General features: G+C 42.7%; 1 protein-coding gene across 1 annotated transcript in view; it reads left to right on the forward strand.

Annotated features, from left to right (window-relative positions):
- Positions 1 to 14,242, forward strand: part of Cdk6 (cyclin dependent kinase 6) — a 188,943-nt gene that overhangs the window by 36,971 nt on the left and 137,730 nt on the right. The gene's annotated exons all lie outside the window — the stretch shown is intronic.

Below are 14,242 nucleotides of genomic sequence, written 5' to 3' on the forward strand. Positions count from 1 at the left end.
GTAGGAGGTGCCATTCTGCTTGTTACCAGGGCTTCTGCGGTTCCCTTTTACCTGAATCTGATCACTTCTCTAAGGACCTGAGTTCAGCTCCCAGCACCTATGTAAAAGTCGAGTGTGGTGCTGCGTCTGGGACTCTAATGCTGGGAACAAGGCAGAGACAGGAGGAGCTTGGGACTGCAGGTTAGCCATCCTTGTCATGTGGTGAGCTGCAAAGACAGGGAAAGTCCCTCTCTCTCAAAAACAAACAAACAAACAAACAACCAAGGTGACCCTTGGCTTACACATATACACACGTGCATGTGTACTCATGCACACACGCACATTTTAAAGAGCATTTACCCTTTGAGTTTTTCAACTCCACTTAGTAGGAAATTGTAAGGCAATAATGCATCACCTTTCAAAGATTAAGGGCGTAGTTTAATAAATTAGGTGAGGACTATGACGTAGCTCAACTCGAAGATGAAGAGAGATCCATCGAAGCTGTTGGTACATTGCCAAGTTTTTACATTACAGACTCTGGTGTGATGCGTGACTCTGGCTTCTTGAACAGCCGGGGAGCGTGTTGAAGCAGGGTGGTGTCCCCTCGGCCCAGCACACTGCTGAAGACCACCGGTGCTGGCTGTCCTGGTTTCCAGGCTGCTGGTTCTCAGTCCCTACCTGTTTCCTCCCAGCTCTACCCCTCTGTAATCCAGCCTCCACTGTGCAGAGAGGCATTTCCAAGGGGCACATCCGCTCGTCGCTTTACCCATCGTGAAATCCTTGGGTCTTTCCCAGTGCCCATAAGATCATTTCTAGATTTCTTTGCCTAGGTGACCAAACTCTATAATTTTTTTCTGTGTACTTTTCCAGCTCTCCTCTCATTTTTTTTTTTCCAAGAAAACCACCAGGGTACACCAGGCTGCCCCCTATTCCCCGAATATGAGTTCCCTTGCATACCTGAATACCTTTGGACATGCTGCTCCTTCTACTGGGAGCTTCCTTTATTTATCTGGCAAATTCCAGGCTGGCCTTTGGGATTCAGGTCCACAGCCACTTCCCAACTAGGCGTAGGGGAATGTCTCCTCTTCGGAGCCTTCAGTAACTTTTGATCTTTCGCTCCCCTACACCCTTAGCATTAATGAGATAGGTGTCCTTGTAGGTGTGGGGAGTTTGTGAGAACACACGTGACCTATTTTGCCTTCAACTCATGTCTTACTGCTAAGCCCAACTTCTGTATTTCTAATCATCTCAAGGTTCTCTGGTGTTGGTCTGAGGCCTGGTAACCAATTTTCCATCATCTGTGATACAGATAGAAAAAGAAAAGCCCTGCTCTGCCGTGTGTTTTGTTTGTTTTGTTTTGTTTTGTTTTGTTTGAACCTAAATTGGCTTGTATTTGGGTTGTTAAAGTGTATTTTCTTCATAAAAAGGTGCTGATAGTAGATGGTGTGGGGTATGTTTATGTGTCTAGTTGACAACTTTGCATCAGGAATGCTAAAGTTGTTGGAAAGTTTACAGTTCCCTGAAACCCAAGGTCTGGGAACACTGCTGTATCTCCTCGGGTGGCACGAAGTCCCCAAAGTCAAAAGCCTCTGAGTCATCCTTGGCTTCCCCTTTTTTTCCCATCCCTCCACCCCCGCCACATTCAGACACTTAGCAAGTCCTGCCAAGTCAACCTCCTAAATATTTCTGGAATCTGTACTCTCCCTTCTGTCCTGGCTGCCAGTTCCTCAGGACAGGCCTTCTTTATTTTCCCTGTGCTACTGCACCAACAGTCCCTTTTTGGTCTTTTTTGCTAGTCTTCTCTTAGCCATGCTGGAAGGCTGAGGTATTTGAACATGAAAGTGACCATTTTCTAGAGGATACATTTGTTGTGATGTCCAAGATTTCTCTACTGGGAAGTCCAGTGCCCTTTCTCTACCACTTGTTTGGAAAACTCTCAGTAATCCAAGACGCTTGTGTGGTCACTTCTTCTGCAGGCCATTTGTTGGATGTACCGTTTGAACTTCTCTTAAAATGCCATTTGTTTATATATGTTCAGCATTTTAAAACATGTACACATCAGCGTTTGCAGCATAGTTGCCATTTATCTTTTTAATGTCGGCCGTCTCTGTGGACTCTGGGCCATTTGTGATCATTTATTTTGTCTTACAATACAATTCATAGACAATAAGTACTTACTTAGTAAGCATTTATTGATTAATTTATGTTAGGTTATGATAAAATTCTTATGCAGAGGCCTCACTGGCTGCAGCGAGGGTGAGCACAGAGGTCTCCAAGTTGAACATCATCAGCACATCATGCTTTAAACACAGGAGCAAGAATCCATTGACAACAGCAATTTTTTAAAATGGTGTATGAAGTGAGATCCAGGTATGTCAGTTGTAGAGTGCTTGCTTAGGCTGCAAAGTCCTGAATATATTCTCTCTCTCTCTCTCTCTCTCTCTCTCTCTCTCTCTCTTCTCTTCTCTTCTCTTCTTTTCCCTTCCCTCCCCTCTCCTCCCATTCTCTCTCTCTGTCTCTCCCTCTCCCTCTCTCTCTCCCTCTCACTTATGAGAGGAAAAATCCAGTATCCAAAATAACTGGTTATGAGGGCTATCCAGTCGCCTAGTATGTTTCATATAAAGATGTTCTGTGTTCTTACTTATGTTTAAATTAATTAATTTTTTATTGTGGCTAATGCAGTAACTATTTATATTGTCTGAAACAAGATCACACTAAAAAAAATTGAGTCACAAGAATATAACAACTCATTACAAGTTTTTATACCCAGCAAAACAACCCGATTTCAGGTCTGTATTTTATGCTTAAGCTGTTAAGAGAGAATAGTTCTTTAAGCATTTCTGACTGCATTGTTTTCTAATCTTTTAATATAGTTTTCCATTAGTGGCCTTAAACAGCAATAGAATTTGTCTCAGTTGTTAACAGTGTAATGCCTAGAAGTTTTGTTAGAGTAAACCTAATCTTAAAATAGGATTTTTTTAAGGTCTCATTATTATAAGGACTTTTAAAAACTCTGTCTTAGTCAGTATGGTTGCCAGTTCCTTGCTATTGGTAGAATGCTTCTTTAACCTTTCCATTCTGCTCTCTGTTTGCCTGTGTTCTCATCTATGTAAATACTCCCTAGAGCTGCGTAATCTCTCGAGCTCCCCCTACTTAGAAAACCACATAGTTTGCCCTTGTTGGATGCTTTTCTTGGTTTGCATAATGAATATTAGAGTTATTTAAATATTCTATAAGCCAGCATTATTTCTCTTTTGTTCTGTGGTAATTCTGCTAAAGTAAGTGTGTGTGTGTGTGTGTGTGTGTGTGTGTGTGTGTGTGTGTGTCCGTCCGTCCATGTTCAAATACAGATATATGTACATAGATGTGTGTAACTTTGGGGGCTTCAGTCACTGCCCAGTTTTCTTGTTTGGTTTGGTTTGGTTTTTTTGCTTTGTTCTTATTTGTTACTTTGTTTTTTGAGACAGGGTTTCTCATTGACCCAAAACTCACCAAGTACGCTAAGCCAGCTGTAAAGGCCTAGGGACGCGCCTTGTTCTGCCCTATCAGTGGGCTTACAAGAGTACATTACCACACTCGGCCTTTCAAAAGCATTTTTTAAATTGCATTTATTTATTTATTTATTTATTCATTCATTCATTTGTGGGTGGAGAGCTGGGAGATGCCAGTGGTTGACAGCACTGGGTAGCAATCAGAGGACAACTTGTGACAGCTGGGGGCGGGGAGAACTTCTCTTACCCTGAGGATCCCAGGTGTTGAAGTCCAGGCACTCAAGTCATCAGGCTTGAGAATCAACGTGTCTTCACCCTTTCAGCCGCCCCACCTTACCTCTTGGCCTTTTGTACCTGGCTTCTGGGCACCTGAAAGAAATATTGCTGACCAATCTACCTCCCAACCTCCAGTTGTCAGATTTTGAACTTGTTCCCTTATCTTTTTGATGGTTGCTCTGTATTGATAGAGTGCTGAAGGTTATATGTCATCATTGATAAAGTAACGGCACACGGAGATTTTTCTCCTAGATCAAAATTAAGAATTGACATTGTTTAGAATATTAGTTTTAAATTTTATTTTCAGGATTAATGGTCTGGGTTTTTTAAGCAGGTTGAAGTGAAAGACACACACACACAAAACTTTTTTCTTGTTTAGTTTTAGTTTGGGTTTTTAGAAAATGCTTTTTGGGTTGTATTGGTTTTGGGGTTTTGGGGGGGGGGGCGTGTTAGAGACAGAATTTCTCTGTGTAAGCTCAGCTGCCCTGGAACTTGATTTGTAGATCAAGCTGTCTTCGAATTCACAATATCCGCCTGCTTCTGTTTCCCAAGTGCTGGGATTAAAGGTATGCAGTACAACACCTGGCTCAAAGACTTGAGAAATAGAAGAAATATTTAATAATTTTTTTGTAATTCCTTTCTTATTTTTTATTTATTATTGGTTTTTTTAGACAAGGTTTCTCTGTGCATCCTTGGCTGTCGCTTTGTAAACCAAGCTGGCTTTCAACTCACAGAGATCCACTTGCCTCTACCTCTCCGAGTGCTGGGATTACAGTTATGTGGCACCAGGCCTGGCTATAATTCCTATTTTAAAACAGAGCTCATTTTTCTTCTTAAATGTTAGGAAGCTCTCCCTTCATTCTTGCAGAGAACTTGAGTTCAGTTCCCAGCACCCACAAGGTGACTCACAACCATCCGTAATGGTAGTTCTAGAGACTCAAACGTCCTGTTTTGAACTCTGAGGACACCAGGCATGCACATGGTAACAAATGCATAGAAAGGCAAAACAGTCATACCCATAAAAATAAATCGTCAGAAAGTTGTTTTCATTAGCAAGCTCTCACTATAGAAAGCATAGATGAGGAAATATCAGGAAACAAATAGTTCATAATCTTATCACCCAAAGATAACTTGGCTTAGCCTGTGCTGTTTTGTTTACATGTACGGGAACATACCCGTGAACTCTTTCAAGCCTGCAGAGCGTCATGGAGCCTTTCCGTGCCCAGTCAGTGTCGATCTGTATCATGAGAGCTACACAGTGTGTGTGTGTGTGTGTGTGTGTGTGTGTGTGTAAGTACATACAGAAAAAGCCTTACCAATTTACAGTCCCAAAATATGGGGGCCATTTTCACAACACCTTGCAGGTGGCATGTCTTTCTATCAGTAGTGAGAGAAAAAAATTAGCAGTGTGAGCCCATTTTGCACAGCTTTGAATATTGCATCATCGACTGTGTGTTAGTGTTAACTTGATTTTTTTTTTTTTTTTAAGTCATTACTTAATGGTTACTTGTGATTCGTTCCTTAAAAGGAAAGGACTTGAAGGGTTGGTTCACTGGATGAGAACCTAGTCATAAGTACCTGAATGGGTTAGTGCCAGCGGGATAAAGTGACTCACCTTGCAAGGATATGATACTGGAAGAGCTTTGGCATGTGGTATAGGTAAAACTTGTTCCTACTCCTAAGGCTGTGCGGCCTGCACCACACGGCTTCCTAGTTTGGACTGCTTCCTCGTCTTTCCTCAAGAGAGGCCCACACTGGAAAACAGGGCTTTTACAGGTCAGGAATGGAAACAGAACTGAACGTTGGCCATTGTCCAGAATGTCCCACACTGTATGTGACTCGAGCCCAAGCTGTCCGCTTCGCTTTTAAAAATACCTCGTCACATTTCTATTCTTAGAACCAGAGTGTCTTTTTTCAGGCCCTTTTTGGTGAACTGTGAGTGTGTCGTTTTTCTAACTAGTCAAGGGAGGAGCGCAGAAGGCAAGCGGTCAGTGGTCTGTTGCTTTTTCAATTTTTTCATGTAAAATTTCTGAGCATTTTCCCATCCCCCTTCCTGGGTGTGCATGTGTGTGTGCGTGTGAGTGTATGTGTGTGGGCATCTGTGTAGACATCTGGGCTGCTGTTCGCAGTGAGATCTCCGCATTGCTGACCCTTGCTTTTTCAGCAGCAGAGCAGAAGTTTAAAATCTGGTCTCGTCATCACCGCCTTTATCCCTGTGCTTTAAACAAAGTAGGAAACCTTTCTTGGCTTTTTTATTTTTATTTTTTGCCTGTTTGTTCTGACTTGCATGTAAACATCTTCATTAAGATACAGTGTGAACACCATAAAATTCACCTGTGTGAGTATGCAGTTCAGTGACTGTACCAGGACATTTACCAAGTTTCTGCAGCTATCGCCACAATCTAAATTTAGAATGCTTTCATCACCCTAAGAGAAACCAAGAGCACATAAGCATCTGTTCCCTTTTTTTTCCACCAACCCCTGTGCTCCAATCCTAGGCAACGAACCGCTCAGCCTATTTTTGACTCAATGGTTCAGCCTGTTTCTCTCCACCTCATTTAAATGGAACCATGCAGCCTTCATAACCAGATTCTTTCATTTAACATAATCTTTTCAAGACTTATCCAGTATAGTATGTATCCATATTTCTTTTTACCGGCTAAGATTCCATGCATGAGGGTGTCATTTTCTTTTCTCCATCAGCTGATGGATGCTTGGTTTGGTTTTGCCTTTTGGGTATTAAGAGTGGCAGTGTGTGGCTAGAGGGATGGCTCTGAGGTTAAGAGCACTGTCTGTTCTTCCAAAGGTCCTGAGTTCAAATCCCAGCAACCACATGGTGGCTCACAATCATCTATAATAGTGCCCTCTTCTGGCATTCAGGCACACATGCAGGCATAACACTACATTTTTAAAAAAAATATCAGTGTGTGTGGATTTTAAAATGTCACAAAAAAAAAAAAAAAGATAAATAAATAAAATGTCACAATATGTAGAAGTAGCCAGCAAGTCGGGGACAAACAAGTAAGAATTTCATAATGAATGCGGTATGGCTGGGTCCAACCCTTGGACCTTGGTTCAGCATCAGTTACAAGGGCTAGCTTACTCAGAGTACCATGCTTTCTTGGTGACATCTCTAAACGTTTTCTCCCTGGCCTTCTCCCGAGCTATCATTTTGAAACTTGAATTCATTCATTAGCCGTTTCCTGAGTACTCGCTGGGTAGATACAGCACTGAATGTAGGGGACGGTATAAAGGGAAGCCAGCCAACGGGTGCTTCCAGTTCAAGGCTGCTTTTAAAAGTTAGCTCGTCCGTACTCGCACTTGCTTGTACGACCTTGGACTGGGGTCCTCTTCTCCCCAGATGTATGGGTTTGCCGTTTCCTGGCTTTAGTCCTGTTTTGACCCACATGCTTTGTGTAGTGGAGGTCAGCTGTCATCTAAGCTAAAAGGTTTGCCATGTCTGATAGAGGCTTCAAGGGTGAAGAAGATTGTAGTGAGCTGGATCAGTCGGGAGTTGGTGCGTTATCCCTTATTCAAATCTAGACCTGAGAAGTCTGCGGTGGAAGGATGCTTCTTTTGGCAGGGTCTGCTCTGTGTTCCCTTTGAATTTTCAGAATTTAAGCATTAGTCTTGGACTCAGCAAAACATATCAACTCCTAGTTACTTAGATGTTCCTCTCTCTCTCTCTCTCTCTCTCTCTGTCTCTGTCTGTCTGTGTGTCTGTCTCTCTCTCTGTCTCTGTCTGTCTGTCTGTCTTTCTCTCTCTCTGTCTCTCTCTCTCTCTCTCTCTCTCTCTCTCTCTCTCTCTCTGCCTTGTGGAGATTAATGATCCATAGGGTCTTATTAATCAAATATTTATTCCTGTTACTATTGTCTTCCCTACAAAATATAGAGTGTTTTTTTTTTAATGAGTTTTCATGTTTCCACTCTAAAAGTATCATTTTCCTCCCCTCCCCCCCCAACAACCATGCAGTTGGCATAACTGAACGAGATTGCAGCCTCATGTCTTTTCTCTGCCCCGGTTCAGGCCAGATTTGAAGAGTTGCACTGGATAACAGGAGAAAGCCATTAGTGTTCGCTGTAGGACAGCGGCACAAGCCAGATTTCTGTTGTTCTAGGTCCATTTGAACAGTGCACCTGGAATGTGAGCAAATAAGATGTAGGCAGTCCCTGAAATCCCATCTGCCCACAGAGCCATCCTCAGCAGCTTCTCTGCGATCTGCTTGTCACACCAGCTGTTCTTGGTCATGGTCAGGAATGTTTCCGTACACAGAAAATTTTACCGTTTGCTTTATTTTCAGTACTTACTGTAGTGCAAGTCACACCTTGTAAACTTGCCCAGTTTAGGGGATTCCCAGGTCATTATGAAACATTTTGGTTAAAAAACAAAAAAACAAGACAAAACAAAAAAAAAAAAACCTAACTCAGGGAACCACAGTTGGCAGGTGAATGTTATGTAAAAGCTGAAAGTCCCTTGGTGCAGCCCTGTGGGCTCGCTGGTGGGCACCTCAGCTGGAGGAACACAGTGATGGAGGACACAGGGTGTTGACGTCATGCTCCTCCCCTTAGACGTGCAGAGGGGCTTCCCCTGCCCTGAGCTTTCAGCCAATTTGATGCGCTATGTATTTCTACTTTCCATCAGTAGCTAGAGGGGAGGGAGTTGTTTAATTGTGGGTTTTGGGAGTGTGTGCCCCTGAGCGCTGGACTCAGCTTCTAATTTATTGAGCTATGCATCTCTGTGTTATTTCAGAGTCCTTCTGTCTCCCTCATTTCCTTTCTTGTTCTAGGTTCCTTATTCCTATTAATGATGAACTTGACTGTCGCTTCCACCTTTGTCTCCTTTTGCTCCATAAAATGTCTCTGGTCAGATCAGAAATCTCAAATAGGAATTAGTTTCTTAAACTATCCCAGGTGGGCCCTGAACTCACTATGTAGCCGGTGGTGACCTTGATCTTCTAACCTCCCCTTTCTGCCTTCACCTCTGAGTGCTGAAATTGGAGGTATATGCCAACATGTTCTGTTCGTGGCGTGGTGAGGGTCACGCACAAGGCTTCTTACAGGAGAGGCAAGCATTGCATCCCTAGTGACTCCAGCAGGAATTCTTAAAGTCACAAGGCCCCTTAGAGGACAAGAACCCATCAGGTGTGCTCCTCCTGTCTTGCTCTTGCCCTGTAGACAGGCTGATGGAGAGGTCAATCACTGACAGTCAGAAAGCTCATAAAGTCAGAAGTCCAGTCCCATTACAGAGAGCAGAGCTTCCTAAACCTTTTCCACTCCTGGGCCCTTTCTGCCCAAGAAGGGCCCAGGCTGTGTGCAGTGGGAAGGGCTCAGGCTGTGTGCAGTGGGAAGGGTGCTTGCTGTAACACAAGTTTGCCATGGCCAGAAACTCCTTGGATACGTTTATGTTTCAAGTTTTCAATTAATTTTTGCTTGCTGTATGTTGAGAAACCTTTTCTGTTGCCAAATATTTTGCCAGCCCAATATTCAGCTACCCAGTCCCAAGAGGAGTTATGACTCATGGCTTAAGGAGCTGCAACTTAGAAGACACTAATACTGCTTGGATGCATGAACTTAACTCACTGTGTTAACTGTATAGGATGCACTGGAGATCAGACACTGATGTGTGGAAGTCAGTAATTTCAAAACACTTACAGCTGTCTTATGGCTACTTCTTTTAGGCCTTGCCACTATTTATTGTGTGTTATTTCCAGGTGAGTCTCCGTATATGAGCAGCATACATGATTTGTCAGGGGTTAGAGCTGGTTTTACTGTAAGTAATAAAATCCCAATTAAAATTTAGAAATGTGACTTCACCGCCTCAGGTATCTTTTCTGAATACTGAAAGGAGATCAGACAGAAGAGGGTTCAGGGACTTGAAATCTCTGGCCAGTCATGTTCTCTGTTAACTGCATTCTGTGGAAGGTGGATTAATGTGGGAGTGAAGGTGGCCACCAGCAGCAGGTGCAGACCTGTGCCACACCAGTTCGCTAACACTAGTATAAATGGAACTTTATCCTCAGTTTCAGCTGAATTCCCAGGACCAATTCTCAGGCTTCCATCTGTCCCTGATAAATCGCTGCCATGGAACAATATTGCCCATGTGCTTTCCTTGCCCTGCATCTGTCAGGAACTTTTAAACTACGGCGCCTGCATGTGGTAGGTACTGATGCACATCCCGGTGGTGCTGCAAAGTCGTGATCACCTTTAACAACCTGTTCATTGCTGTTGGTGGTAAATACTTCTGGAGTCTTGTCATTTCGTGCTGATGGCAAATCATTGCATACACAGTCTGTATTTCATTAGCAAGTAGAGCCACCTAGCCACTGTACAGCAGTGTGGGGCTAGCGGCATGAGCGAACATTGGTTGGGTGCACAGGCTGTACCCACCAAAAGAGCTTCATGGACTTTCAAGATTAGATACAGGGAAGAGGGGCCAGGGAAACCTTCTCAGTTCCAAGTACTGGCTCTAGTTCAAATAAGACTTTGTTATGTCCCCTAGGCAGCTGTGCCAGACAGAGCTCGGCTCTAGAACTATTTGGTATCCAAACAATGAAGAGTGTGCGCAGCGGTCAGGGAAACCTGACAGGAAAAAAGTCCTCTTAGAACTTCCTGCTTCGGGTCATAGCATAATCACAGCAAATAATACAGATTTCCCTTTTATTATAGCCACAATAGAAAGACAGAGGTTGTGTTTACAAAGCTCGTTGTTCGGGAGACATTTGTAAGTTGTAAACTTCGGAAATCCCAAACCTACTGGATGTCATCCCATCCACTGGCTGCTCGCCTGTACGGAAGGTTCTGAGTAGCCAATGAAATTGAGACTCTGAACAGGAAGCAGGCGGCTATTAAGAATCACAATGGGTAGGATGCAGAGTTAATTTGGGGACTGTTTTGTTCGAGGATCACATCACCAGGACAGCAAGAAAGTTAAATGTTGTGCGGACTGTGGGGTGTTCTCTACCCTGCATGTGGAGGCTGGGAGAGCAAGAAAGGGGCTCACTGGATAGAATAGTTAGGGGGTTTTTGGATTCGCTATGAAATGATAACAACCTATATTTGGGGGTTGGGATAAACTGGATGCATAGCCTCGATAGATACTGAGAGCCATTTCTCACTTTTACTCTTTAAAAATATTTATTATTTATGTGTATATGTGTCTACCTTCATGAGTTTATAGGAACCAAATCTGGATACGCTGGTGGAGATGTTATGCACACTGTTAGCTCCTGGCCTATCTCCCAGAGGCTCACTTGTACTCACTCTGGTTGGATGTTTGCTCAGATCCCATGGTATGAGTCTGATAAATATTCAACTGTGATCTCCCTCTGAGGGTCATCAGAGAGCCATCATCTGTGTGCTCATGGTCAGTACGATGTAGTTACATTCTTCCTATGGCAGTGTGCTCATGCAGTCATTGAAATGGTATTTCTGTCAGCTTACAGAATATTCTAGCAAGCCATACATGTCAGCCAACATAAGAAATCATACAGTGGAAGTTATTTCCCAGTGTTTATATTCAAATGGTCAGATCTGTCTTGCTCTTTTCTTTTGCGACTCCAGGGGATATAGGCATCCTGGCAACATTCCTCATTGGTTTATAGAAATGCATTTACAGGCTGTTAACATTTAGCCAAACACCAGACAGCATAGTTTATTTGAGTTGGGTTCTGTGGAACTTACTGACTGTATTGAGATACCTGCTGTGTTTGGCCTACCCAAATGGCTACTGTTTGATTTGGAAATCATTTTACAGGGAGCCATAGATAAAAAAGACTTCCTGAGTATTATGTTCTCAAATGTCCAAAATCAGTATTCCCAATTCTTGGCTGAAAATGTAATTTATATCCATTATAATGCTCCAACTATTAACCTTCACTATGGTGCTGTATACTACATGATAAACAGTTAGGGTGGCTTCTTCATACTATGGTGAAGCAGCATTGCCCTAAACGCCTTCCTTGAAGTGAGTCCACCTGTAAACTGCTACTGATGGCTCACACTGGCGCTTCAAAGCACAGAGTCTCCTGCTGATCTCCTTGATGTGAATTGTGAATTTCTAAGAAGAGTGAAATCCTCCGCGCTTCCCAAATTAACAGCACCGCCTACAATTTTAAAGTAGTACCTCCTTGAACCTGGATGAGCAAGTTCTCCATAGCACCTAAATTTTTAGTACGCACAATATATAAATACATGCATATGAACCCACACAGCAGGGACTAGAAAGGTGGCTTAGCAGTTTGCATTTGTCCTCCTTGTGGATTCCCTGGCACCCATATGCTGGTTCACAACCGTCTGTAACACCAGTGAAGGAGAGAGAAACCTGTTTCCCAAGTGTGAGATCGGAACGGTCTTGTGAGAGAACAGGTGATGTTAATCCACCAGAAGACCAACCACTTCATGTGGGAGCTTGATTGTTGCCAGCTGAAAAGATCCCGTGACCAGACTCTGGGAGGAGATATATAAATCAGCCCAGAATGGGAGGTGGGGCTTTTGGAGACTTCAGATAGTTTTGGCTGTTCATCGCTCCACTTCGAGACGCTCCTAGAGAGAATTGATCAGGTGAAGGCTCCGGGGCTCCAGCTCTTGCTGACGTTCCGGCAGAAGAAATCCTGCTGATTACAACAGGAGAATCGTTCCTTGGAACTGATATCCTTACAGTTTTGTTACTGTGTTCTTTAATCCTCTTTCATATTGTTTTGGTTAGTCGGGTTATAAGTGATGTATGCTTGGTTGATAAGTTGTAATAAAATATATTGGGTAAGAAAAATAAGCCTAGGCTGGAGAGTTGGCTCAGTGGTTAAGAGCACTGTCTGCTCTTCCAAAGGTCCCGGGTTCAATTCCCAGCACCCACATGACAGCTCACAACTGTCTGTAACTCCCAGATCTGACACCCTCACACCAATGCACATACATTAAAATTAAATAAAAATATTAAAAAAAAAAAAAAAAAAAAAAAAAAAAAAAAAAAAAAGAAAAATAAGCCTACACACCAGTTCTAGGGAATCCAAAACCCTCTACCTGCAAAGGCTCCAAGCACACACACAATGCACATACATACAGGCAGGCAAAATACTTACATACATGAGCTAAAATAATAGTCTACTATATGCACTGCCATACATATGTTTCCCTTCAGATTTCTCAGTTAAGGCACCAGCAGTGGCTTTATCCAACTCAGCTCTACCTATCTTCTCCCTTAGTGTAGAACCGCACTACCTTAGGAGACATTAGCAGACAGTAATATTTTGAAGAACGAGGGTATTACATAACAAAAAGCAGCTTGGGTGGTTAAATGATATTCATGAATTGTGTCATACAAGAGTCTCGAAACGGTTTCATTGAGATGGAGCAACATTGCATACTGCCAGGGCTGTTAGGTAACTTTGAAGGCAACGGTTTGGGGAACAGGTGACTTTTGGGCTCAACTGTGTTATGTCCCCATCATGATTTTTTTCTTCTTCTGAAATTAATAACAGACAGACTATGTATGTGTGTGTGTATGTGTGTGTGTGTATGAACAACTCACTTTTCATCTTAGTTAGAATGGGGGCATTTTTGAAGTCATGCTTGAGAAGCTCAACTGTAGTGGACATGTAATGGCCTGGTATACTTTGTCTTTGATTTCATTACATCCCATTTTTGGTTCATTGACGTTGTATTGCAAATACAGAGACATCAGATACAAAGAAGCTTTCTGATTTTGCAACTCTTTTCTTTCCTTTGAGGAGAAGTAGTTGAAAGACGTTGTTGATACTAATAAGGTAACTCAAAGCAGCTTATGTGCAAGTGGTCAAACTGCCAAGTTCAGAAAGTCATTTTGATAGACTCCCAGATATTACACTATGCATGATAGCAAGCCTCTCATAGTGTGGGCTTTATACAGTTTATTATAGACTAAGATTGACTAGCGTGTTTTGTAGTTGTTGCTAAAATTTAGTGTAGATTCAGAACGAAGTACCAAGTTTGGAGCCTACATAGCCCAGAAATACTGTAGCGTGGCCCTGTAAACCAACCACACCTTGAAAATTTGACAGAAGTGGCATTGGGATTGAACCAAGGTGATGAACCCATGGAGTAGCAAGGAGACCATGTGTACACACAACTTAGGTTTTTGAATTTTTAAATGAAAACGTAATACAAATGGCATTTTATACATCTCTTATTATTTATATTGCATTCACCTCAAGAAGTTTCTTTCTGGCTTAATTTTTGGATGGTTCGTTCAATTCTTCAGACGACTTGGTGGGGCTGTTGTGCGTGGGACAGTGTCCTTTTTGTCCTTGGGTCGAAGGCTCGACGGTCCTGAGAGGCTCCTCCTTCTGTCGTTGCTCACGTTTGTTTTCAACGCTTTTCCAGTGCGTTCCCCTTCCAGATTTCACAGTGTTTGCATGACGATAATTAAGTTATTTAACAGACCTATCGTACCATAGTCTTAGCCTATAAATATTTGAAATCTATCCTTTGAGCAGTTTTGGAGTGTACGTAGCGCATTATTT

This window comes from Acomys russatus, chromosome 10, assembly GCF_903995435.1.
Source record: "Acomys russatus chromosome 10, mAcoRus1.1, whole genome shotgun sequence".
NCBI classification, from domain to species: domain Eukaryota; kingdom Metazoa; phylum Chordata; class Mammalia; order Rodentia; family Muridae; genus Acomys; species Acomys russatus.